The sequence below is a fragment of the Pleurodeles waltl genome, unplaced genomic scaffold (genome assembly GCF_031143425.1).
Source record: "Pleurodeles waltl isolate 20211129_DDA unplaced genomic scaffold, aPleWal1.hap1.20221129 scaffold_67, whole genome shotgun sequence".
Taxonomy (NCBI): Eukaryota; Metazoa; Chordata; class Amphibia; order Caudata; family Salamandridae; genus Pleurodeles; species Pleurodeles waltl.
The window spans coordinates 319701-346237 of record NW_027150384.1 but is presented as its reverse complement, the minus strand read 5'-3'; the positions used below and the strand labels follow the sequence as shown (position 1 = coordinate 346237).

Genomic DNA, 26537 nt, shown 5'->3' with positions numbered 1-26537 from the left:
GTGGGATCTTTTGGTTTTGTGAATGTTTTTTTAGCCACATTGAACAGCAGCATTGGCTTCAGTGCAGCATGGATGAATGTAAAAAAAAGCACTATGAAGTGATCAATGCTGGCTGTGTCATATACAGCTTTTTTCCTTTACTTTCAGCCATGTTGCAGCATGGCTAAATCACTGGTAAAACCAGTAGCTATCACATAGGCGATACCTATTGGCTTTGCCAATGCTTGTGTTCCTTGCCATTAATAACCTGACATCTGAAAAACATCAGGACTTTTACAAGGAGACGTGCACACTACAGGATACTGTCATTTCACTACTAACGCACCTCACACTTGTCAATGGAAGGTTCCATGGTGTAATGGTTAGCACTCTGGACTTTGAGTCCAGCGATCTGAGTTTGAATCTCGGTAGAACCTGCTGTAGTTTTAATAATTTAACATTCATTTCTTTAGTTTTGTATTATTTTAAAATTTTCAGTCCTGTACTAATTACAAGCGAGCTAATATCTTTTGCACAGTTTACATCATCTATGCGTTGCTTATCTTGTTTATTTGAAATATGTTACTATATGGATGATATCAGTTAAAATTGTAGCACAGAAGTATCGCTCGTCCTATATATTAATAATGCAGAACAAGTTAGGTGGTCATAGATATTAATAATAATGCAGAACAAGGTAGATGGAAGTGTTAAAAGTGTTTCCGCCCAGTTTCAAACCCGCGACCTTTCACGGGGGCAGCGAACGTGATAACCACTACACTACAGAAACACGCGGGAGCTGATGTCGCCTGTACATTATACTGAGAATTATAAAGGGGTGGGGCATTGGGGGTGACGAGCAGTGAGGGGAGTGCACTGTGCACTCCCCTCAGTGCACATGTGTGTTTGGCCAGCCATCTGGGGCACACTGCTGCCGGGCTGGAGAGAGCAGGCACAGGCTCCCAGTCTGTCTGGGAGCGCCGTGGCTGGGCACTCCCAGCCAATCCTAACGCTTCTCTGAGCAGCGTCAGGATTGGCCGCAGGGCAGGCTGGGAGCCTGCTGCTGACGGAGGAGCAGCGGTGCGACGGAGCAGGTAAGTTTTTAGTTTTTTAACTTTTTAATATTGTTAATATTCTCCTTGCCTCCCCACACCCGCTCTCCACCCCACTTCTGGTAACCCCTGTGAGTCGCGACTGCCACTTAGTCAAGGAGAGTTATCTTTCCCTTAGAGTCCACTCTAGTCAAGGGGGCAAAAAGATTCTGAATCTCTGCCTAACTGAACAACACTTTAATCACCCCAGAGCCTTCCAGTAGCTGACATCACACCCAAAGAAACAATTACTAACAAGACACCATTGTGAATTACGTCCAATTCACTTTTATCCTCTTCTGAACACATCTGCTCCACCTTGGATTACATCCATGCCCAGGAATATAGTAAGGGAGCCGTTCTTGTAGCTCCTTGTTACCAAGTTTCGTCCTTGGCAACCCAACTCTCTCTTCCTTACCTATCACCTGCAGACGAAAGAAAAATAGCGCACAAACAAAGCAAGTTTCATGTTGAAATTAAACATAGGAATTGGCAGACCTTAACTCCAGCTTGAACAATGGAATGGAAGCACATTTTAGTTATGTTTTTACAAATGCAATTGTCTTAAACACAGTAAATGATGAGTGACTATAAAATATATCATTTGTTAAGATACCAAGGTATAAATGCATCTGGTTAACATTTCATAAAAGCAGTATATATCTAACAAGTGTAATATCACTCACAAAGGCACCATAATGTTGTGGTCTTTTAATGCATCACATTTACATGGGTATAGTTTTTCACACAATATATGAAGGTAAATGCTGTCCTTCTCTTCTACCAAAGAAAGCATAAAGGCACAGCCATGTTATGCTCTGTCACACCCATTGCTGTGAAACATCTGGTGGAGCCCTGGGGGTGCCTCTGTAACGTAATGGGTATTTGTAAGGCACGCAATCACCTGCAAGGGTTTCCTGGCGCTGAGCAGGCGTGTGTGTGTGTAGCCATGTCTAAGGTAGGTTGGTTTATTAAAAACGCAGGTCTTCAACTTCTTGCAGAATTGAAGAAGAGAATAAAATGCTCTGGTGTGAAATGGGAGTCCATTCCATGCTTTAGGAGTGATGCAACAGAACACCCATCCTCCTGATCTGGTTCTCTGTATGTATGGGATGTGTGTGAGTAGGAGCCCTGAGTAGATGGAGGTCTCTTGGTGGTTGTGGAAAGAGATGCAACTGGTCAAGTAGGTGGGGCCTACGTTGTGTTGTGCCTTGAATGTGTTTGTAAGGTGTTTGAAATTAGTTCATTTCTGTTTCGGGAGACAGTGGAGCTCTCTGAGGTATGGTGAGATGTGAATTCAGAGCGGGAGGTTGAGGATGAGTCTGGGTGCCAACTTCCAGGTAGTTTTCTAGTGAGTTATCTGATGTTTCAAGCATAGAGAGCATCCCCGTGGCCCAACTTGCTGCTAACTTGGTCATGAGTGGCAGTTTTCTAGTGTTGCTGGCTGTGGATTCTAATGATGAGTATTGTCTGCTTTCAAGCCCTGCGGGAGGGTTGCCACTTTTTCAGAGAAGAATTCTAAATATTTCTGTCTAGACTCAGGTTACGGAAGGTCCGGGAGATTGTATTTAAATAGTAGTTTGTGTAAAGTTGCACTCCACTCTTTCGGACCTTCATACAAGGAGTAAAACTTTCCTCTTAGCAGTGAACTTACAGCCTGTGATAGTATTCTCTCAGTTCTGAGACTCACACTGAGTAGGGCTTTGAGAAACTTGTTCCAATAAAGAAAATAAAGACGGACTGAAGGGGGCTCAGAAAGAAATGAGGGGTGAAGAAAGAAAGAAGCTGGAATGTGGAGGGAAATAGATTGATGTTGTTAAAGTAATGTTTTATTTTACCAAGTTTGAGAGGGTTTAAAGTTTGACTACTCAGCACTGAAGGTAATGGATATCAAACAAAAAGTCACTGTGGAAACCTGGGATCTTTAGAGCTTCAGTCTAACGTCCTAGCCAAGAGCCCATGGAGGGGCTCTGTTGTTTTGGAGAGCTCACAGGTATCTTTACAGGTGTCCAGGTCTCTCAACACCTCCCCCCTTAGTCTGAAAGAAGCCTCGCCGGGGGTCGCTGCTCTCTTTACAGCAGTGTGGACCAGACATCACCACACAGGCTTAAACCTACGCTTTCGCCGACTGACCAAGATATACAAAAAGCCAGAATAAAACACCAGACATGGAAGACACACTGCATTCATGGAGACCACGAAGAAAGAGATACTGCACATTAAATAGATTTACATTAAATAGATGGAGAATACTTGACGGAGACAAAAACTATTAAAACAAGCATTTGCAATGCAACGGGTCTCGCATTTGCTCATGTTAGAGCTGATCGCGTTGTAAACTCCTAACCCGACTTTTCACCTATCGGGCAAAAGTGCATTTATGTACATAACCCGAAAAAGTGAAGTTAATTATGTAAAGTGCTCGACTTCTGCCAAGCGAGATCGCGCTCGTGAATGAGAGAAAAAGAAGTCCATGAGCCCGATGGAAAACAGCGAGCCTCGCATGTTTTCTGTACTTGGTCGCTGCGCTGGAGGAGGGCTAGCCACCGGAAAAGGCATGACCTATGCGTGCCTTCGACTAATGAAAGCAAGCAAATTTTATTAGGCAAGCCCACGTACCAATAAAAAACACTGACGTGACGTTGACAGGGCTCCGAGCCCTTTTCTAAACACTAAAGCGTCTCGCTGCGATACGCATGCGCGAGCGCATGCAACGCAGGCTCGACCCTAAAAACATGAATAACCAATACACTACCCGGAAGCCTACGTTTCTTCGTTACTACAACTTGCGTTCACTCCAATTTCAGAAAAGTACGTTCGTTATTAAAAAAGATACAGTTTGGTTCTAATTGTTTGTATAGATGATATATAGTTTTGGTTGAAAATCAGAGGCGCAACTAGAAAAAGTAATAGTGATGAAGCTTATAATACATTTGAAATTAACCATGACGCGATTACGTGGAATTGATAATCAAGCAAAACAGCCAGTACCAATTGTTCACCACATAGTACTTTGTTTTTCTGTAAATATTAAACATTCGCTGTCGTCAAAGTGGTCCATAACTTAAAATCAAAATGTACAAATGTGTTCCCAAAACTTGATTCCTTCATGTTGAAAGCTTTCTCTGTTGGATTTCCAAGCCTTCCAGCGCTCTGCTAGAGGCGCCTCGGTGTTGGTATTTATTACAATTCTATATGCTGCCACTGATCATATTATACAGTGCACTTCATATACATTAAATCGCAATACTTCTAAAATGTCGAGATTGTAAACGAAACAAATAACAAAATGTATTTCTAAAGTGTAAACATGGTTAACTCATAAACATAGTCTCCCCCTCGGGGAATTGAACCCCGGTCTCCCGCGTGACAGGCGGGGATAATGACCACTATACTAACGAGGAACTGGTGATTCCCTGGTACCTGACCTCCTACTGAGTGTTCCACCTGTCCCCCTGCTGGGGGCGCTGCACCCCCAGAAATGCCACTGGTGACCCCGCCTGTGCCAGGAAGGAGCCGGTCTCTGTGTATCACTGATTTACAGCTTCCTCTGCACAGACTCCTCCTTTTCTCTCTCTGACAGTCACTGGGATCAGCGGCTGCACCTCCGTCCATTTCTGCTCTGGCTAAATTCTCTTCTTGGTGCCATCTGATAAAAATGGGGGAGACAAAAAGAATTGTCAAGCTCTAGCGTCGTTGCTTCAAAACATGGCGTATTTTAATTTCAGAATGTGAAAAGAAATATGAAGAGCAAATACGAAAAGAAGTCCTTCGAGCCGGATTTGAACCAGCGACCTAAGGATATCAGCTTCACCACTACAGTCCTCCGCTCTACCAACTGAGCTATAGAAGGGACGGAAGCAGCATGTGACTGCAGCCTTCAGGTTATGTACCTGCCAGCAGTGGGGCCCATGGTGACCATGTGTATGTGTGCTGGGCATTTAAAGACCGAGGTCACATATCAAGCTGTGTCTTCAGGATGCATGCTGTTTATTTTCAGATGCCTATCTCATTCTCCAAAAGCACAAACCTACAATCAGCATCATTTCATCTACCACCTGAGTAATTTTTGGAAACTCATCGCACAATAACTACAAAGGGTGACTCGCCATTTTAATTGGCAAGGCGTGCTTTTCCTCTTCATTTGCGTACTCTGGAAAACACATGCCGCTTTAGCAATGCACATTTTCAGTGCTTTTCTAATATCTGAATATTTCAGCAGCAAGCATGGGGGAGGGCTTTCTGTTGAAGTCAGTCATACAGCCATTGTCTTTCCATCTTGATTACCTTTACTTAGAATTCAAAAAAATAAATGTGTCTTGTCGCAGACGCACACAGTGATTTCTCAGCATTCTCAATGGTTTATTAAAAATAATGGGAACTAACTTTCTTGAGAAAAGTACAGCTCAGGAAATAAAATGGCAAAACCATCACAACAAGTATGTCGGCCAACGAACTCAGCTGGAATGCTGAAAGTTGTGTAGATTCTTAAACTTTGGAAAGCTTGGCGCTCAGGGTAAGAATGATAGGGAGTGTGCGGTGAGGATGCAGGCATGTTGCCCCCCCCTGTGATTGGTGAAGGCGTGAACAATGACAATATTAACACTTACCAGTTTTACATAAAAAACATTGCTCTAGTGCAAGGGTGCCCAACATAAGTCCAGAAGAGTCGGATCCATGCCGGATTTGCAGGATATCCACAAGATATATATATGATTGCCAGAAATGAACAACAGTTACATATTAAGCTCGTCCGAGGTCACCTTGAAAACCTGGCATGGACGGCCCCGCCTCCCACTGCAATGGAAACCATTCTCTAACACACAGGATGGGGGGAGTGATACTGCTTCCTACCTGGCCTCGTGCAGGAAGGAAGCCAGAGACAGTGTCTGTTAAACTCACTACAAACAGTGGCAACTTGGAACGATTTCACATTTAAGGCTGCACCCAACATTGTCTGCAGCTTGCCAGGCTGTGAGCAGGCCCAGGGTTTGCACAGACTTGAACAGATCCAGCTCTGCTTAAGAGGCTCAGCACTGGTTCTGTAAAGTGTCCATCCCTGGCCAGCCACAGTGCACGTGAGGAGCTGCTCATCCGGTTCTGTGCTCTTGTGCAACAAAAGGAAAGTAAAGTGACCTGATTTCTAAAGTGTTTGCTATTTCCATATGTCACCTTCATAGCACCGTAAATAACCAGTATTCATAGCAGCCACTTTATATACCTTGTGAGGGAAAAGCGTTGAGCCCACTCGGTTCGGATTTAAGAATGTGACCTGTAAGTCATGCTCAGGTACCAGCAGGGGGCACTTTACTAGTGAGCCATCTTGGAGGCTGCCCATGACTGACTCTGCCCTAGCCCACCCCACCTTTTTGAGACAAGCATCTGTTGTGAAAACTCCTCGTCCCCCCCTGGCTCCCAGCAAAGGCCTGACAGCCATCATCTCACCCCTGGAAGCACCTAGAAACTCTGCTGCTAGGCGCTCTCGAGCACAGTGTCAGTCCCACGGCTGCCTGCGTGTCTTTGACTTCTTCAGGCATCCCTCGCGCTTCCACATAAAGTGTAGCTCGTGACGCGCATCACCAGAAGGGTGATTATGGTTGGGGCATAGAAGCTAGACCCCAGGCGCTACATTACATACCCTGCACTGATGCTACAGCAATTGGGCATCGTCATTTGAACGTATTTGCCCTGGTTAGTCAGCGCAAATGTCTTTTTATTTAGCACGTTGATGTGCCACAAATGTCATCACAAAACAGGATCAGTACAAGTGTAACATATGCATCCCAGAAATGCAGAAGCGTTGGTTCAACACTGCAATGTATGTAATCCCACCCCCCCCCGGACTGAAAAATGCACTTAAGGAGCAAACACTTTTTTTTTAGCTCAAATCACTCAGCTGTGTTTTTATAAAACATTACTGGTTTCTTGACAGCAGTGTGAATGATGACCCGAATTGCAGTCTGAACAGGGCCTGGCTATTGTTGGCAGCTCTTTCATGGCAGTACCACAATGGCTCCAGATGACAAACAAGCCTTGGTAAAGCTAATAGATCTTGCCTATGTGGGATCTTTTGGTTTTGTGAATGTTTTTTTAGCCACATTGTACAGCAGCACTGGCTTCAGTGCAGCATGGATGAATGTAAAAAAAAGCACTATGAAGTGATCAATGCTGGCTGTGTCATATACAGCTTTTTTCCTTTACTTTCAGCCATTTTGCAGCATGGCTAAATCACTGGTAAAACCAGTAGCTATCACATAGGCGATACCTATTGGCTTTGCCAATGCTTGTGTTCCTTGCCATTAATAACCTGACATCTGAAAAACATCAGGACTTTTACAAGGAGACGTGCACACTACAGGATACTGTCATTTCACTACTAACGCACCTCATGCTTGTCAATGGAAGGTTCCATGGTGTAATGGTTAGCACTCTGGACTTTGAGTCCAGCGATCTGAGTTTGAATCTCGGTACGAACCTGCTGTAGTTTTAATAATTTAACATTCATTTCTTTAGTTTTGTATTATTTTAAAATTTTCAGTCCCGTACTAATTACAAGCGAGCTAATATCTTTTGCACAGTTTACATCATCTATGCGTTGCTTATCTTGTTTATTTGAAATATGTTACTATATGGATGATATCAATTAAAATTGTAGCACAGAAGTATCGCTCGTCATATATATTAATAATGCAGAACAAGTTAGGTGGTCATAGATATTAATAATAATGCAGAACAAGGTAGATGGAAGTGTTAAAAGTGTTTCCGCCCAGTTTCAAACCTGCGACCTTTCACGGGGGCAGCGAACGTGATAACCACTACACTACAGAAACACGCGGGAGCTGATGTCGCCTGTACATTATACTGAGAATTATAAAGGGGTGGGGCATTTGGGGTGACGAGCAGTGAGGGGAGTGCACTGTGCACTCCCCTCAGTGCACATGTGTGTTTGGCCGGCCATCTGGGGCACACTGCTGCCGGGCTGGAGAGAGCAGGCACAGGCTCCCAGTCTGTCTGGGAGCGCCGTGGCTGGGCACTCCCAGCCAATCCTAACGCTTCTCTGAGCAGCGTCAGGATTGGCCGCAGGGCAGGCTGGGAGCCTGCTGCTGACGGAGGAGCAGCGGTGCGACGGAGCAGGTAAGTTTTTAGTTTTTTAACTTTTTAATATTGTTAATATTCTCCTTGCCTCCCCACACCCCGCTCTCCACCCCACCTCTGGTAACCCCTGTGAGTCGCGACTGCCACTTAGTCAAGGAGAGTTATCTTTCCCTTAGAGTCCACTCTAGTCAAGGGGGCAAAAAGATTCTGAATCTCTGCCTAACTGAACAACACTTTAATCACCCCAGAGCCTTCCAGTAGCTGACATCACACCCAAAGAAACAATTACTAACAAGACACCATTGTGAATTACGTCCAATTCACTTTTATCCTCTTCTGAACACATATGCTCCACCTTGGATTACATCCATGCCCAGGAATATAGTAAGGGAGCCGTTCTTGTAGCTCCTTGTTACCAAGTTTCGTCCTTGGCAACCCAACTCTCTCTTCCTTACCTATCACCTGCAGACGAAAGAAAAATAGCGCACAAACAAAGCAAGTTTCATGTTGAAATTAAACATAGGAATTGGCAGACCTTAACTCCAGCTTGAACAATGGAATGGAAGCACATTTTAGTTATGTTTTTACAAATGCAATTGTCTTAAACACAGTAAATGATGAGTGACTATAAAATATATCATTTGTTAAGATACCAAGGTATAAATGCATCTGGTTAACATTTCATAAAAGCAGTTTATATCTAACAAGTGTAATATCACTCACAAAGGCACCATAATGTTGTGGTCTTTTAATGCATCACATTTACATGGGTATAGTTTTTCACACAATATATGAAGGTAAATGCTGTCCTTCTCTTCTACCAAAGAAAGCATAAAGGCACAGCCATGTTATGCTCTGTCACACCCATTGCTGTGAAACATCTGGTGGAGCCCTGGGGGTGCATCTGTAACGTAATGGGTATTTGTAAGGCACGCAATCACCTGCAAGGGTTTCCTGGCGCTGAGCAGGCGTGTGTGTGTGTAGCCCTGTCTAAGGTAGGTTGGTTTATTAAAAACGCAGGTCTTCAACTTCTTGCAGAATTGAAGAAGAGAATAAAATGCTCTGGTGTGAAATGGGAGTCCATTCCATGCTTTAGGAGTGATGCAACAGAACACCCATCCTCCTGATCTGGTTCTCTGTATGTATGGGATGTGTGTGAGTAGGAGCCCTGAGTAGATGGAGGTCTCTTGGTGGTTGTGGAAAGAGATACAACTGGTCAAGTAGGTGGGGCCTACGTTGTGTTGTGCCTTGAATGTGTATGTAAGGTGTTTGAAATTAGTTCATTTCTGTTTCGGGAGACAGTGGAGCTCTCTGAGGTATGGTGAGATGTGAATTCAGAGCGGGAGGTTGAGGATGAGTCTGGGTGCCAACTTCCAGGTAGTTTTCTAGTGAGTTATCTGATGTTTCAAGCATAGAGAGCATCCCCGTGGCCCAACTTGCTGCTAACTTGGTCATGAGTGGCAGTTTTCTAGTGTTGCTGGCTGTGGATTCTAATGATGAGTATTTTCTGCTTTCAAGCCCTGCGGGAGGGTTGCCACTTTTTCAGAGAAGAATTCTAAATATTTCTGTCTAGACTCAGGTTACTGAAGGTCCGGGAGATTGTATTTAAATAGTAGTTTGTGTAAAGTTGCACTCCACTCTTTCGGACCTTCATACAAGGAGTAAAACTTTCCTCTTAGCAGTGAACTTACAGCCTGTGATAGTATTCTCTCAGTTCTGAGACTCACACTGAGTAGGGCTTTGAGAAACTTGTTCCAATAAAGAAAATAAAGACGGACTGAAGGGGGCTCAGAAAGAAATGAGGGGTGAAGAAAGAAAGAAGCTGGAATGTGGAGGGAAATAGATTGATGTTGTTAAAGTAATGTTTTATTTTACCAAGTTTGAGAGGGTTTAAAGTTTGACTACTCAGCACTGAAGGTAATGGATATCAAACAAAAATTCACTGTGGAAACCTGGGATCTTTAGAGCTTCAGTCTAACGTCCTAGCCAAGAGCCCATGGAGGGGCTCTGTTGTTTTGGAGAGCTCACAGGTATCTTTACAGGTGTCCAGGTCTCTCATCACCTCCCCCCTTAGTCTGAAAGAAGCCTCGCCGGGGGTCGCTGCTCTCTTTACAGCAGTGTGGACCAGACATCACCACACAGGCTTAAACCTACGCTTTCACCGACTGACCAAGATATACAAAAAGCCAGAATAAAACACCAGACATGGAAGACACACTGCATTCATGGAGACCACGAAGAAAGAGATACTGCACATTAAATAGATTTACATTAAATAGATGGAGAATACTTGACGGAGACACAAACTATTAAAACAAGCATTTGCAATGCAACGGGTCTCGCGTTTGCTCATGTTAGAGCTGATCGCGTTGTAAACTCCTAACCCGACTTTTCACCTATCGGGCAAAAGTGCATTTATGTACATAACCCGAAAAAGTGAAGTTAATTATGTAAAGTGCTCGACTTCTGCCAAGCGAGATCGCGCTCGTAAATGAGAGAAACAGAAGTCCATGAGCCCGATGGAAAACAGCGAGCCTCGCATGTTTTCTGTACTTGGTCGCTGCGCTGGAGGAGGGCTAGCCACCGGAAAAGGCATGATCTATGCATGCCTTCGACTAATGAAAGCAAGCGGATTTTATTAGGCAAGCCCACGTACCAATAAAAAACACTGACGTGACGTTGACAGGGCTCCGAGCCCTTTTCTAAACACTAAAGCGTCTCGCTGCGATACGCATGCGCGAGCGCATGCAACGCAGGCTCGACCCTAAAAACATGGATAACCAATACACTACCCGGAAGCCTACGTTTCTTCGTTACTACAACTTGCGTTCACTCCAATTTCAGAAAAGTACGTTCGTTATTAAAAAAGATACAGTTTGGTTCTAATTGTTTGTATAGATGATATATAGTTTTGGTTGAAAATCAGAGGCGCAACTAGAAAAAGTAATAGTGATGAAGCTTATAATACATTTGAAATTAACCATGACGCGATTACGTGGAATTGATAATCAAGCAAAACAGCCAGTACCAATTGTTCACCACATAGTACTTTGTTTTTCTGTAAATATTAAACATTCGCTGTCGACAAAGTGGTCCATAACTTAAAATCAAAATGTACAAATGTGTTCCCAAAACTTGATTCCTTCATGTTGAAAGCTTTCTCTGTTGGATTTCCAAGCCTGCCAGCGCTCTGCTAGAGGCGCCTCGGTGTTGGTATTTATTACAATTCTATATGCTGCCACTGATCATATTATACAGTGCACTTCATATACATTAAATCGCAATACTTCTAAAATGTCGAGATTGTAAACGAAACAAATAACAAAATGTATTTCTAAAGTGTAATCATGGTTAAGTCATAAACATAGTCTCCCCGTCGGGGAATTGAACCCCGGTCTCCCGCGTGACAGGCGGGGATACTGACCACTATACTAACGAGGAACTGATGACTCCCTGGTACCTGACCTCCTACTGATTGTTCTACCTGTCCCCCTGCTGGGGGCGCTGCACCCACATAAATGTCAGTGTTGACCCCGCCTGTGCCAGGAAGGAGCCGGTCTCTGTGTATCACTGATTTACAGCTTCCTCTGCACAGACTCCTCCTTTTCTCTCTCTGACAGTCACTGGGATCAGCGGCTGCACCTCCGTCCATTTCTGCTCTGGCTAAATTCACTTCTTGGTGCCATCTGAGAAAAATGGGGGAGACAAAAACAATTGTCAAGCTCTAGCGTCGTTGCTTCAAAACATGGCGTATTTTAATTTCAGAATGTGAAAAGAAATATGAAGAGCAAATACGAAAAAAAATCCTTCGAGCCGGATTTGAACCAGCGACCTAAGGATATCAGCTTCACCACTACAGTCCTCCGCTCTACCAACTGAGCTATCGAAGGGACGGAAGCATCATGTGACTGCAGCCTTCAGGTTATGTACCTGCCAGCAGTGGGGCCCATGGTGATCATGTGTATGTGTGCTGGGCATTTAAAGACCGAGGTCACATATCAAGCTGTGTCTTCAGGATGCATGCTGTTTATTTTCAGATGCCTATCTCATTCTCCAACAGCACAAACCTACAATCAGCATCATTTCATCTACCACCTGAGTACTTTTTGGAAGCTCATCGCACAATAACTACAAAGGGTGACTCGCCATTTTAATTGGCAAGGCGTGCTTTTCCTCTTCATTTGCGTACTCTGGAAAACACATGCCGCTTTAGCAATGCACATTTTCAGTGCTTTTCTAATATCTGAATATTTCAGCAGCAAGCATGGGGGAGGGCTTTCTGTTGAAGTCAGTCATACAGCCATTGTCTTTCCATCTTGATTACCTTTACTTAGAATTCAAAAAAATAAATGTGTCTTGTCGCAGACGCACAAAGTGATTTCTCAGCATTCTCAATGGTTTATTAAAAATAATGGGAACTAACTTTCTTGAGAAAAGTACAGCTCAGGAAATAAAATGGCAAAACCATCACAACAAGTATGTCGGCCAATGAACTCAGCTGGAATGCTGAAAGTTGTGTAGATTCTTAAACTTTGGAAAGCTTGGCGCTCAGTGTAAGAATGATAGGGAGTGTGCGGTGAGGATGCAGGCATGTTGCCCCCCCTGTGATTGGTGAAGGCGTGAACAATGACAATATTAACACTTACCAGTTTTACATAAAAAACCTTGCTCTAGTGCAAGGGTGCCCAACATAAGTCCAGTAGAGTCGGATCCATGCCGGATTTGCAGGATATCCACAAGATATATATATGATTGCCAGAAATGAACAACAGTTACATATTAAGCTCGTCCGAGGTCACCTTGAAAACCTGGCATGGACGGCCCCGCCTCCCACTGCAATGGAAACCATTCTCTAACACACAGGATGGGGGGAGTGATACTGCTTCCTACCTGGCCTCGTGCAGGAAGGAAGCCAGAGACAGTGTCTGTTAAACTCACTACAAACAGTGGCAACTTGGAACGATTTCACATTTAAGGCTGCACCCAACATTGTCTGCAGCTTGCCAGGCTGTGAGCAGGCCCAGGGTTTGCACAGACTTGAACAGATCCAGCTCTGCTTAAGAGGCTCAGCACTGGTTCTGTAAAGTGTCCATCCCTGGCCAGCCACAGTGCACGTGAGGAGCTGCTCATCCGGTTCTGTGCTCTTGTGCAACAAAAGGAAAGTAAAGTGACCTGATTTCTAAAGTGTTTGCTATTTCCATATGTCACCTTCATAGCACCGTAAATAACCAGTATTCATAGCAGCCACTTTATATACCTTGTGAGGGAAAAGCGTTGAGCCCACTCGGCTCGGATTTAAGAATGTGACCTGTAAGTCATGCTCAGGTACCAGCAGGGGGCACTTTACTAGTGAGCCATCTTGGAGGCTGCCCATGACTGACTCTGCCCTAGCCCACCCCACCTTTTTGAGACAAGCATCTGTTGTGAAAACTCCTCGTCCCCCCCTGGCTCCCAGCAAAGGCCTGACAGCCATCATCTCACCCCTGGAAGCACCTAGAAACTCTGCTGCTAGGCGCTCTCGAGCACAGTGTCAGTCCCACGGCTGCCTGCGTGTCTTTGACTTCTTCAGGCATCCCTCGCGCTTCCACATAAAGTGTAGCTCGTGACACGCATCACCAGAAGGGAGATTATGGTTGGGGCATAGAAGCTAGACCCCAGGCGCTACATTACATACCCTGCACTGATGCTACAGCAATTGGGCATCGTCATTTGAACGTATTTGCCCTGGTTAGTCAGCGCAAATGTCTTTTTATTTAGCACGTTGATATGCCACAAATGTCATCACAAAACAGGATCAGTATAAGTGTAACATATGCATCCCAGAAATGCAGAAGCGTTGGTTCAACACTGCAATGTATGTAATCCCCCCCCCCCCCGGACTGAAAAATGCACTTAAGGAGCAAACACTTTTTTTTTAGCTCAAATCACTCAGCTGTGTTTTTATAAAACATTACTGGTTTCTTGACAGCAGTGTGAATGATGACCCGAATTGCAGTATGAACAGGGCCTGGCTATTGTTGGCAGCTCTTTCATGGCAGTACCACAATGGCTCCAGATGACAAACAAGCCTTGGTAAAGCTAATAGATCTTGCCTATGTGGGATCTATTGGTTTTGTGAATGTTTTTTTAGCCACATTGTACAGCAGCTCTGGCTTCAGTGCAGCATGGATGAATGTAAAAAAAAGCACTATGAAGTGATCAATGCTGGCTGTGTCATATACAGCTTTTTTCCTTTACTTTCAGCCATGTTGCAGCATGGCTAAATCACTGGCAAAACCAGTAGCTATCACATAGGCGATACCTATTGGCTTTGCCAATGCTTGTGTTCCTTGCCATTAATAACCTGACATCTGAAAAACATCAGGACTTTTACAAGGAGACGTGCACACTACAGGATACTGTCATTTCACTACTAACACACCTCATGCTTGTCAATGGAAGGTTCCATGGTGTAATGGTTAGCACTCTGGACTTTGAGTCCAGCGATCTGAGTTTGAATCTCGGTAGAACCTGCTGTAGTTTTAATAATTTAACATTCATTTCTTTAGTTTTGTATTATTTTAAAATTTTCAGTCCCGTACTAATTACAAGCGAGCTAATATCTTTTGCACAGTTTACATCATCTATGCGTTGCTTATCTTGTTTATTTGAAATATGTTACTATATGGATGATATCAATTAAAATTGTAGCACAGAAGTATCGCTCGTCATATATATTAATAATGCAGAACAAGTTAGGTGGTCATAGATATTAATAATAATGCAGAACAAGGTAGATGGAAGTGTTAAAAGTGTTTCCGCCCAGTTTCAAACCCGCGACCTTTCACGGGGGCAGCGAACGTGATAACCACTACACTACAGAAACTCGCGGGAGCTGATGTCGCATGTACATTATACTGAGAATTATAAAGGGGTGGGGCATTGGGGGTGACGAGCAGTGAGGGGAGTGCACTGTGCACTCCCCTCAGTGCACATGTGTGTTTGGCCGGCCATCTGGGGCACACTGCTGCCGGGCTGGAGAGAGCAGGCACAGGCTCCCAGTCTGTCTGGGAGCGCCGTGGCTGGGCACTCCCAGCCAATCCTAACGCTTCTCTGAGCAGCGTCAGGATTGGCCGCAGGGCAGGCTGGGAGCCTGCTGCTGACGGAGGAGCAGCGGTGCGACGGAGCAGGTAAGTTTTTAGTTTTTTAACTTTTTAATATTGTTAATATTCTCCTTGCCTCCCCACACCCCGCTCTCCACCCCACCTCTGGTAACCCCTGTGAGTCGCGACTGCCACTTAGTCAAGGAGAGTTATCTTTCCCTTAGAGTCCACTCTAGTCAAGGGGGCAAAAAGATTCTGAATCTCTGCCTAACTGAACAACACTTTAATCACCCCAGAGCCTTCCAGTAGCTGACATCACACCCAAAGAAACAATTACTAACAAGACACCATTGTGAATTATGTCCAATTCACTTTTATCCTCTTCTGAACACATCTGCTCCACCTTGGATTACATCCATGCCCAGGAATATAGTAAGGGAGCCGTTCTTGTAGCTCCTTGTTACCAAGTTTCGTCCTTGGCAACCCAACTCTCTCTTCCTTACCTATCACCTGCAGACGAAAGAAAAATAGCGCACAAACAAAGCAAGTTTCATGTTGAAATTAAACATAGGAATTGGCAGACCTTAACTCCAGCTTGAACAATGGAATGGAAGCACATTTTAGTTATGTTTTTACAAATGCAATTGTCTTAAACACAGTAAATGATGAGTGACTATAAAATATATCATTTGTTAAGATACCAAGGTATAAATGCATCTGGTTAACATTTCATAAAAGCAGTTTATATCTAACAAGTGTAATATCACTCACAAAGGCACCATAATGTTGTGGTCTTTTAATGCATCACATTTACATGGGTATAGTTTTTCACACAATATATGAAGGTAAATGCTGTCCTTCTCTTCTACCAAAGAAAGCATAAAGGCACAGCCATGTTATGCTCTGTCACACCCATTGCTGTGAAACATCTGGTGGAGCCCTGGGGGTGCATCTGTAACGTAATGGGTATTTGTAAGGCACGCAATCACCTGCAAGGGTTTCCTGGCGCTGAGCAGGCGTGTGTGTGTGTAGCCCTGTCTAAGGTAGGTTGGTTTATTAAAAACGCAGGTCTTCAACTTCTTGCAGAATTGAAGAAGAGAATAAAATGCTCTTGTGTGAAATGGGAGTCCATTCCATGCTTTAGGAGTGATGCAACAGAACACCCATCCTCCTGATCTGGTTCTCTGTATGTATGGGATGTGTGTGAGTAGGAGCCCTGAGTAGATGGAAGTCTCTTGGTGGTTGTGGAAAGAGAAGCAACTGGTCAAGTAGGTGGGGCCTACGTTGTGTTGTGCCTTGAATGTGTATGTAAGGTGTTTGAAATTAGTTCATTTCTGTTTCGGGAGACAGTGGAGCTCTCTGAGGTATGGTGAGATGTGAATTCAGAGCGGGAGGTTGAGGATGAGTCTGGGTGCCAACTTCCAGGTAGTTTTCTAGTGAGTTATCTGATGTTTCAAGCATAGAGAGCATCCCCGTGGCCCAACTTGCTGCTAACTTGGTCATGAGTGGCAGTTTTCTAGTGTTGCTGGCTGTGGATTCTAATGATGAGTATTGTCTGCTTTCAAGCCCTGCAGGAGGGTTGCCACTTTTTCAGAGAAGAATTCTAAATATTTCTGTCTAGACTCAGGTTACGGAAGGTCCGGGAGATTGTATTTAAATAGTAGTTTGTGGAAAGTTGCACTCCACTCTTTCGGACCTTCATACAAGGAGTAAAACTTTCCTCTTAGCAGTGAACTTACAGCCTGTGATAGTATTCTCTCAGTTCTGAGACTCAAGAAAGAAAGAAGCTGGAATGTGGAGGGAAATAGATTGATGTTGTTAAAGTAATGTTTTATTTTACCAAGTTTGAGAGGGTTTAAAGTTTGACTACTCAGCACTGAAGGTAATGGATATCAAACAAAAAGTCACTGTGGAAACCTGGGATCTTTAGAGCTTCAGTCTAACGTCCTAGCCAAGAGCCCATGGAGGGGCTCTGTTGTTTTGGAGAGCTCACAGGTATCTTTACAGGTGTCCAGGTCTCTCATCACCTCCCCCCTTAGTCTGAAAGAAGCCTCGCCGGGGGTCGCTGCTCTCTTTACAGCAGTGTGGACCAGACATCACCACACAGGCTTAAACCTACGCTTTCGCCGACTGACCAAGATATACAAAAAGCCAGAATAAAACACCAGACATGGAAGACACACTGCATTCATGGAGACCACGAAGAAAGAGATACTGCACATTAAATAGATTTACATTAAATAGATGGAGAATACTTGACGGAGACACAAACTATTAAAACAAGCATTTGCAATGCAACGGGTCTCGCGTTTGCTCATGTTACAGCTGATCGCGTTGTAAACTCCTAACCCGACTTTTCACCTATCGGGCAAAAGTGCATTTATGTACATAACCCGAAAAAGTGAAGTTAATTATGTAAAGTGCTCGACTTCTGCCAAGCGAGATCGCGCTCGTGAATGAGAGAAAAAGAAGTCCATGAGCCCGATGGAAAACAGCGAGCCTCGCATGTTTTCTGTACTTGGTCGCTGCGCTGGAGGAGGGCGAGCCACCGGAAAAGGCATGACCTATGCGTGCCTTCGACTAATGAAAGCAAGCGGATTTTATTAGGCAAGCCCACGTACCAATAAAAAACACTGACGTGACGTTGACAGGGCTCCGAGCCCTTTTCTAAACACTAAAGCGTCTCGCTGCGATACGCATGCGCGAGCGCATGCAACGCAGGCTCGACCCTAAAAACATGAATAACCAATACACTACCCGGAAGCCTACGTTTCTTCGTTACTACAACTTGCATTCACTCCAATTTCAGAAAAGTACGTTCGTTATTAAAAAAGATACAGTTTGGTTCTAATTGTTTGTATAGATGATATATAGTTTTAGTTGAAAATCAGAGGCGCAACTAGAAAAAGTAATAGTGATGAAGCTTATAATACATTTGAAATTAACCATGACGCGATTACGTGGAATTGATAATCAAGCAAAACAGCCAGTACCAATTGTTCACCACATAGTACTTTGTTTTTCTGTAAATATTAAACATTCGCTGTCGACTAAGTGGTCCATAACTTAAAATCAAAATGTACAAATGTGTTCCCAAAACTTGATTCCTTCATGTTGAAAGCTTTCTCTGTTGGATTTCCAAGCCTTCCAGCGCTCTGCTAGAGGCGCCTCGGTGTTGGTATTTATTACAATTCTATATGCTGCCACTGATCATATTATACAGTGCACTTCATATACATTAAATCGCAATACTTCTAAAATGTCGAGATTGTAAACGAAACAAATAACACAATGTATTTCTAAAGTGTAAACATGGTTAAGTCATAAACATAGTCTCCCCGTCGGGGAATTGAACCCCGGTCTCCCGCGTGACAGGCGGGGATACTGACCACTATACTAACGAGGAACTGATGACTCCCTGGTACCTGACCTCCTACTGATTGTTCTACCTGTCCCCCTGCTGGGGGCGCTGCACCCCCAGAAATGTCAGTGTTGACCCCATCTGTGCCAGGAAGGAGCCGGTCTCTGTGTATCACTGATTTACAGCTTCCTCTGCACAGACTCCTCCTTTTCTCTCTCTGACAGTCACTGGGATCAGCGGCTGCACCTCCGTCCATTTCTGCTCTGGCTAAATTCACTTCTTGGTGCCATCTGAGAAAAATGGGGGAGACAAAAACAATTGTCAAGCTCTAGCGTCGTTGCTTCAAAACATGGCGTATTTTAATTTCAGAATGTGAAAAGAAATATGAAGAGCAAATACGAAAAAAAATCCTTCGAGCCGGATTTGAACCAGCGACCTAAGGATATCAGCTTCACCACTACAGTCCTCCGCTCTACCAACTGAGCTATCGAAGGGACAGAAGCAGCATGTGACTGCAGCCTTCAGGTTATGTACCTGCCAGCAGTGGGGCCCATGGTGATCATGTGTATGTGTGCTGGGCATTTAAAGACCGAGGTCACATATCAAGCTGTGTCTTCAGGATGCATGCTGTTTATTTTCAGATGCCTATCTCATTCTCCAACAGCACAAACCTACAATCAGCATCATTTCATCTACCACCAGAGTACTTTTTGGAAACTCATCGCACAATAACTACAAAGGGTGACTCGCCATTTTAATTGGCAAGGCGTGCTTTTCCTCTTCATTTGCGTACTCTGGAAAACACATGCCGCTTTAGCAATGCACATTTTCAGTGCTTTTCTAATATCTGAATATTTCAGCAGCAAGCATGGGGGAGGGCTTCCTGTTGAAGTCAGTCATACAGCCATTGTCTTTCCATCTTGATTACCTTTACTTAGAATTCAAAAAAATAAATGTGTCTTGTCGCAGACGCACAAAGTGATTTCTCAGCATTCTCAATGGTTTATTAAAAATAATGGGAACTAACTTTCTTGAGAAAAGTACAGCTCAGGAAATAAAATGGCAAAACCATCACAACAAGTATGTCGGCCAATGAACTCAGCTGGAATGCTGAAAGTTGTGTAGATTCTTAAACTTTGGAAAGCTTGGCGCTCAGTGTAAGAATGATAGGGAGTGTGCGGTGAGGATGCAGGCATGTTGCCCCCCCTGTGATTGGTGAAGGCGTGAACAATGACAATATTAACACTTACCAGTTTTACATAAAAAACCTTGCTCTAGTGCAAGGGTGCCCAACATAAGTCCAGTAGAGTCGGATCCATGCCGGATTTGCAGGATATCCACAAGATATATATATGATTGCCAGAAATGAACAACAGTTACATATTAAGCTCGTCCGAGGTCACCTTGAAAACCTGGCATGGACGGCCCCGCCTCCCACTGCAATGGAAACCATTCTCTAACACACAGGATGGGGGGAGTGATACTGCTTCCTACCTGGCCTCGTGCAGGAAGGAAGCCAGAGACAGTGTCTGTTAAACTCACTACAAACAGTGGCAACTTGGAACGATTTCACATTTAAGGCTGCACCCAACATTGTCTGCAGCTTGCCAGGCTGTGAGCAGGCCCAGGGTTCGCACAGACTTGAACAGATCCAGCTCTGCTTAAGAGGCTCAGCACTGGTTCTGTAAAGTGTCCATCCCTGGCCAGCCACAGTGCACGTGAGGAGCTGCTCATCCGGTTCTGTGCTCTTGTGCAACAAAAGGAAAGTAAAGTGACCTGATTTCTAAAGTGTTTGCTATTTCCATATGTCACCTTCATAGCACCGTAAATAACCAGTATTCATAGCAGCCACTTTATATACCTTGTGAGGGAAAAGCGTTGAGCCCACTCGGCTCGGATTTAAGAATGTGACCTGTAAGTCATGCTCAGGTACCAGCAGGGGGCACTTTACTAGTGAGCCATCTTGGAGGCTGCCCATGACTGACTCTGCCCTAGCCCACCCCACCTTTTTGAGACAAGCATCTGTTGTGAAAACTCCTCGTCCCCCCCTGGCTCCCAGCAAAGGCCTGACAGCCATCATCTCACCCCTGGAAGCACCTAGAAACTCTGCTGCTAGGCGCTCTCGAGCACAGTGTCAGTCCCACGGCTGCCTGCGTGTCTTTGACTTCTTCAGGCATCCCTCGCGCTTCCACATAAAGTGTAGCTCGTGACACGCATCACCAGAAGGGAGATTATGGTTGGGGCATAGAAGCTAGACCCCAGGCGCTACATTACATACCCTGCACTGATGCTACAGCAATTGGGCATCGTCATTTGAACGTATTTGCCCTGGTTAGTCAGCGCAAATGTCTTTTTATTTAGCACGTTGATATGCCACAAATGTCATCACAAAACAGGATCAGTACAAGTGTAACATATGCATCCCAGAAATGCAGAAGCGTTGGTTCAACACTGCAATGTATGTAATCCCCCCCCCCCCGGACTAAAAAATGCACTTAAGGAGCAAACACTTTTTTTTTAGCTCAAATCACTCAGCTGTGTTTTTATAAAACATTACTGGTTTCTTGACAGCAGTGTGAATGATGACCCGAATTGCAGTATGAACAGGGCCTGGCTATTGTTGGCAGCTCTTTCATGGCAGTTCCACAATGGCTTCAGATGACAAACAAGCCTTGGTAAAGCTAATAGATCTTGCCTATGTGGGATCTATTGGTTTTGTGAATGTTTTTTTAGCCACATTGTACAGCAGCTCTGGCTTCAGTGCAGCATGGATGAATGTAAAAAAAAGCACTATGAAGTGATCAATGCTGGCTGTGTCATATACAGCTTTTTTCCTTTACTTTCAGCCATGTTGCAGCATGGCTAAATCATTGGCAAAACCAGTAGCTATCACATAGGCGATACCTATTGGCTTTGCCAATGCTTGTGTTCCTTGCCATTAATAACCTGACATCTGAAAAACATCAGGACTTTTACAAGGAGACGTGCACACTACAGGATACTGTCATTTCACTACTAACACACCTCATGCTTGTCAATGGAAGGTTCCATGGTGTAATGGTTAGCACTCTGGACTTTGAGTCCAGCGATCTGAGTTTGAATCTCGGTAGAACCTGCTGTAGTTTTAATAATTTAACATTCATTTCTTTAGTTTTGTATTATTTTAAAATTTTCAGTCCCGTACTAATTACAAGCGAGCTAATATCTTTTGCACAGTTTACATCATCTATGCGTTGCTTATCTTGTTTATTTGAAATATGTTACTATATGGATGATATCAATTAAAATTGTAGCACAGAAGTATCGCTCGTCATATATATTAATAATGCAGAACAAGTTAGGTGGTCATAGATATTAATAATAATGCAGAGCAAGGTAGATGGAAGTGTTAAAAGTGTTTCCGCCCTGTTTCAAACCCGCGACCTTTCACGGGGGCAGCGAACGTGATAACCACTACACTACAGAAACTCGCGGGAGCTGATGTCGCATGTACATTATACTGAGAATTATAAAGGGGTGGGGCATTGGGGGTGACGAGCAGTGAGGGGAGTGCACTGTGCACTCCCCTCAGTGCACATGTGTGTTTGGCCGGCCATCTGGGGCACACTGCTGCCGGGCTGGAGAGAGCAGGCACAGGCTCCCAGTCTGTCTGGGAGCGCCGTGGCTGGGCACTCCCAGCCAATCCTAACGCTTCTCTGAGCAGCGTCAGGATTGGCCGCAGGGCAGGCTGGGAGCCTGCTGCTGACGGAGGAGCAGCGGTGCGACGGAGCAGGTAAGTTTTTAGTTTTTTAACTTTTTAATATTGTTAATATTCTCCTTGCCTCCCCACACCCCACTCTCCACCCCACGTCTGGTAACCCCTGTGAGTCGCGACTGCCACTTAGTCAAGGAGAGTTATCTTTCCCTTAGAGTCCACTCTAGTCAAGGGGGCAAAAAGATTCTGAATCTCTGCCTAACTGAACAACACTTTAATCACCCCAGAGCCTTCCAGTAGCTGACATCACACCCAAAGAAACAATTACTAACAAGACGCCATTGTGAATTATGTCCAATTCACTTTTATCCTCTTCTGAACACATCTGCTCCACCTTGGATTACATCCATGCCCAGGAATATAGTAAGGGAGCCGTTCTTGTAGCTCCTTGTTACCAAGTTTCGTCCTTGGCAACCCAACTCTCTCTTCCTTACCTATCACCTGCAGACGAAAGAAAAATAGCGCACAAACAAAGCAAGTTTCATGTTGAAATTAAACATAGGAATTGGCAGACCTTAACTCCAGCTTGAACAATGGAATGGAAGCACATTTTAGTTATGTTTTTACAAATGCAATTGTCTTAAACACAGTAAATGATGAGTGACTATAAAATATATCATTTGTTAAGATACCAAGGTATAAATGCATCTGGTTAACATTTCATAAAAGCAGTTTATATCTAACAAGTGTAATATCACTCACAAAGGCACCATAATGTTGTGGTCTTTTAATGCATCACATTTACATGGGTATAGTTTTTCACACAATATATGAAGGTAAATGCTGTCCTTCTCTTCTACCAAAGAAAGCATAAAGGCACAGCCATGTTATGCTCTGTCACACCCATTGCTGTGAAACATCTGGTGGAGCCCTGGGGGTGCATCTGTAACGTAATGGGTATTTGTAAGGCACGCAATCACCTGCAAGGGTTTCCTGGCGCTGAGCAGGCGTGTGTGTGTGTAGCCCTGTCTAAGGTAGGTTGGTTTATTAAAAACGCAGGTCTTCAACTTCTTGCAGAATTGAAGAAGAGAATAAAATGCTCTTGTGTGAAATGGGAGTCCATTCCATGCTTTAGGAGTGATGCAACAGAACACCCATCCTCCTGATCTGGTTCTCTGTATGTATGGGATGTGTGTGAGTAGGAGCCCTGAGTAGATGGAAGTCTCTTGGTGGTTGTGGAAAGAGAAGCAACTGGTCAAGTAGGTGGGGCCTACGTTGTGTTGTGCCTTGAATGTGTATGTAAGGTGTTTGAAATTAGTTCATTTCTGTTTCGGGAGACAGTGGAGCTCTCTGAGGTATGGTGAGATGTGAATTCAGAGCGGGAGGTTGAGGATGAGTCTGGGTGCCAACTTCCAGGTAGTTTTCTAGTGAGTTATCTGATGTTTCAAGCATAGAGAGCATCCCCGTGGCCCAACTTGCTGCTAACTTGGTCATGAGTGGCAGTTTTCTAGTGTTGCTGGCTGTGGATTCTAATGATGAGTATTGTCTGCTTTCAAGCCCTGCAGGAGGGTTGCCACTTTTTCAGAGAAGAATTCTAAATATTTCTGTCTAGACTCAGGTTACGGAAGGTCCGGGAGATTGTATTTAAATAGTAGTTTGTGGAAAGTTGCACTCCACTCTTTCGGACCTTCATACAAGGAGTAAAACTTTCCTCTTAGCAGTGAACTTACAGCCTGTGATAGTATTCTCTCAGTTCTGAGACTCACACTGAGTAGGGCTTTGAGAAACTTGTTCCAATAAAGAAAATAAAGACGGACTGAAGGGGGCTCAGAAAGAAATGAGGGGTGAAGAAAGAAAGAAGCTGGAATGTGGAGGGAAATAGATTGATGTTGTTAAAGTAATGTTTTATTTTACCAAGTTTGAGAGGGTTTAAAGTTTGACTACTCAGCACTGAAGGTAATGGATATCAAACAAAAAGTCACTGTGGAAACCTGGGACCTTTAGAGCTTCAGTCTAACGTCCTAGCCAAGAGCCCATGGAGGGGCTCTGTTGTTTTGGAGAGCTCACAGGTATCTTTACAGGTGTCCAGGTCTCTCATCACCTCCCCCCTTAGTCTGAAAGAAGCCTCGCCGGGGGTCGCTGCTCTCTTTACAGCAGTGTGGACCAGACATCACCACACAGGCTTAAACCTACGCTTTCGCCGACTGACCAAGATATACAAAAAGCCAGAATAAAACACCAGACATGGAAGACACACTGCATTCATGGAGACCACGAAGAAAGAGATACTGCACATTAAATAGATTTACATTAAATAGATGGAGAATACTTGACGGAGACACAAACTATTAAAACAAGCATTTGCAATGCAACGGGTCTCGCGTTTGCTCATGTTACAGCTGATCGCGTTGTAAACTCCTAACCCGACTTTTCACCTATCGGGCAAAAGTGCATTTATGTACATAACCCGAAAAAGTGAAGTTAATTATGTAAAGTGCTCGACTTCTGCCAAGCGAGATCGCGCTCGTGAATGAGAGAAAAAGAAGTCCATGAGCCCGATGGAAAACAGCGAGCCTCGCATGTTTTCTGTACTTGGTCGCTGCGCTGGAGGAGGGCGAGCCACCGGAAAAGGCATGACCTATGCGTGCCTTCGACTAATGAAAGCAAGCGGATTTTATTAGGCAAGCCCACGTACCAATAAAAAACACTGACGTGACGTTGACAGGGCTCCGAGCCCTTTTCTAAACACTAAAGCGTCTCGCTGCGATACGCATGCGCGAGCGCATGCAACGCAGGCTCGACCCTAAAAACATGAATAACCAATACACTACCCGGAAGCCTACGTTTCTTCGTTACTACAACTTGCATTCACTCCAATTTCAGAAAAGTACGTTCGTTATTAAAAAAGATACAGTTTGGTTCTAATTGTTTGTATAGATGATATATAGTTTTAGTTGAAAATCAGAGGCGCAACTAGAAAAAGTAATAGTGATGAAGCTTATAATAAATTTGAAATTAACCATGACGCGATTACGTGGAATTGATAATCAAGCAAAACAGCCAGTACCAATTGTTCACCACATAGTACTTTGTTTTTCTGTAAATATTAAACATTCGCTGTCGACAAAGTGGTCCATAACTTAAAATCAAAATGTACAAATGTGTTCCCAAAACTTGATTCCTTCATGTTGAAAGCTTTCTCTGTTGGATTTCCAAGCCTTCCAGCGCTCTGCTAGAGGCGCCTCGGTGTTGGTATTTATTACAATTCTATATGCTGCCACTGATCATATTATACAGTGCACTTCATATACATTAAATCGCAATACTTCTAAAATGTCGAGATTGTAAACGAAACAAATAACAAAATGTATTTCTAAAGTGTACACATGGTTAAGTCATAAACATAGTCTCCCCGTCGGGGAATTGAACCCCGGTCTCCCGCGTGACAGGCGGGGATACTGACCACTATACTAACGAGGAACTGATGACTCACTGGTACCTGACCTCCTACTGATTGTTCTACCTGTCCCCCTGCCGGGGGCGCTGCACCCACATACATGTCAGTGTTGACCCCATCTGTGCAAGGAAAGAGCCGCTCTCTTTGTATCACTGATTTACAGCTTCCTCTGCACAGACTCCTCCTTTTCTCTCTCTGACAGTCACTGGGATCAGCGGCTGCACCTCCGTCCATTTCTGCTCTGGCTAAATTCACTTCTTGGTGCCATCTGAGAAAAATGGGGGAGACAAAAACAATTGTCAAGCTCTAGCGTCGTTGCTTCAAAACATGGCGTATTTTAATTTCAGAATGTGAAAAGAAATATGAAGAGCAAATACGAAAAAAAAATGCTTCGAGCCGGATTTGAACCAGCGACCTAAGGATATCAGCTTCACCACTACAGTCCTCCGCTCTACCAACTGAGCTATCGAAGGGACGGAAGCATCATGTGACTGCAGCCTTCAGGTTATGTACCTGCCAGCAGTGGGGCCCATGGTGACCATGTGTATGTGTGCTGGGCATTTAAAGACCGAGGTCACATATCAAGCTGTGTCTTCAGGATGCATGCTGTTTATTTTCAGATGCCTATCTCATTCTCCAACAGCACAAACCTACAATCAGCATCATTTCATCTACCACCTGAGTACTTTTTGGAAACTCATCGCACAATAACTACAAAGGGTGACTCGCCATTTTAATTGGCAAGGCGTGCTTTTCCTCTTCATTTGCGTACTCTGGA

The 26537-nt window shown here is 44.2% G+C and overlaps 6 non-coding genes across 6 annotated transcripts; all 6 read right to left on the bottom strand.

The window, feature by feature from the left end:
• Positions 1-4402: 4402 nt before the first annotated feature.
• TRNAD-GUC (transfer RNA aspartic acid (anticodon GUC)) lies at positions 4403-4474 on the bottom strand. Its single transcript has one exon. It is a non-coding gene; the product is annotated as a tRNA-Asp (tRNA).
• Positions 4475-11534: 7060 nt separating this feature from the next.
• On the bottom strand, positions 11535-11606 carry TRNAD-GUC (transfer RNA aspartic acid (anticodon GUC)). Its single transcript has one exon. It is a non-coding gene; the product is annotated as a tRNA-Asp (tRNA).
• Positions 11607-11969: 363 nt separating this feature from the next.
• Positions 11970-12055, bottom strand: TRNAY-GUA (transfer RNA tyrosine (anticodon GUA)). The gene is given in 2 exon segments: positions 11970-12005; positions 12019-12055. It is a non-coding gene; the product is annotated as a tRNA-Tyr (tRNA).
• Positions 12056-18581: 6526 nt separating this feature from the next.
• Positions 18582-18653, bottom strand: TRNAD-GUC (transfer RNA aspartic acid (anticodon GUC)). The gene has a single exon. It is a non-coding gene; the product is annotated as a tRNA-Asp (tRNA).
• Positions 18654-19016: 363 nt separating this feature from the next.
• TRNAY-GUA (transfer RNA tyrosine (anticodon GUA)) lies at positions 19017-19102 on the bottom strand. Its single transcript is given in 2 exon segments — positions 19017-19052; positions 19066-19102. It is a non-coding gene; the product is annotated as a tRNA-Tyr (tRNA).
• A 6608-nt stretch (positions 19103-25710) lies between these two features.
• Positions 25711-25782, bottom strand: TRNAD-GUC (transfer RNA aspartic acid (anticodon GUC)). Its single transcript has one exon. It is a non-coding gene; the product is annotated as a tRNA-Asp (tRNA).
• Between the last annotated feature and the right edge of the window lie 755 nt (positions 25783-26537).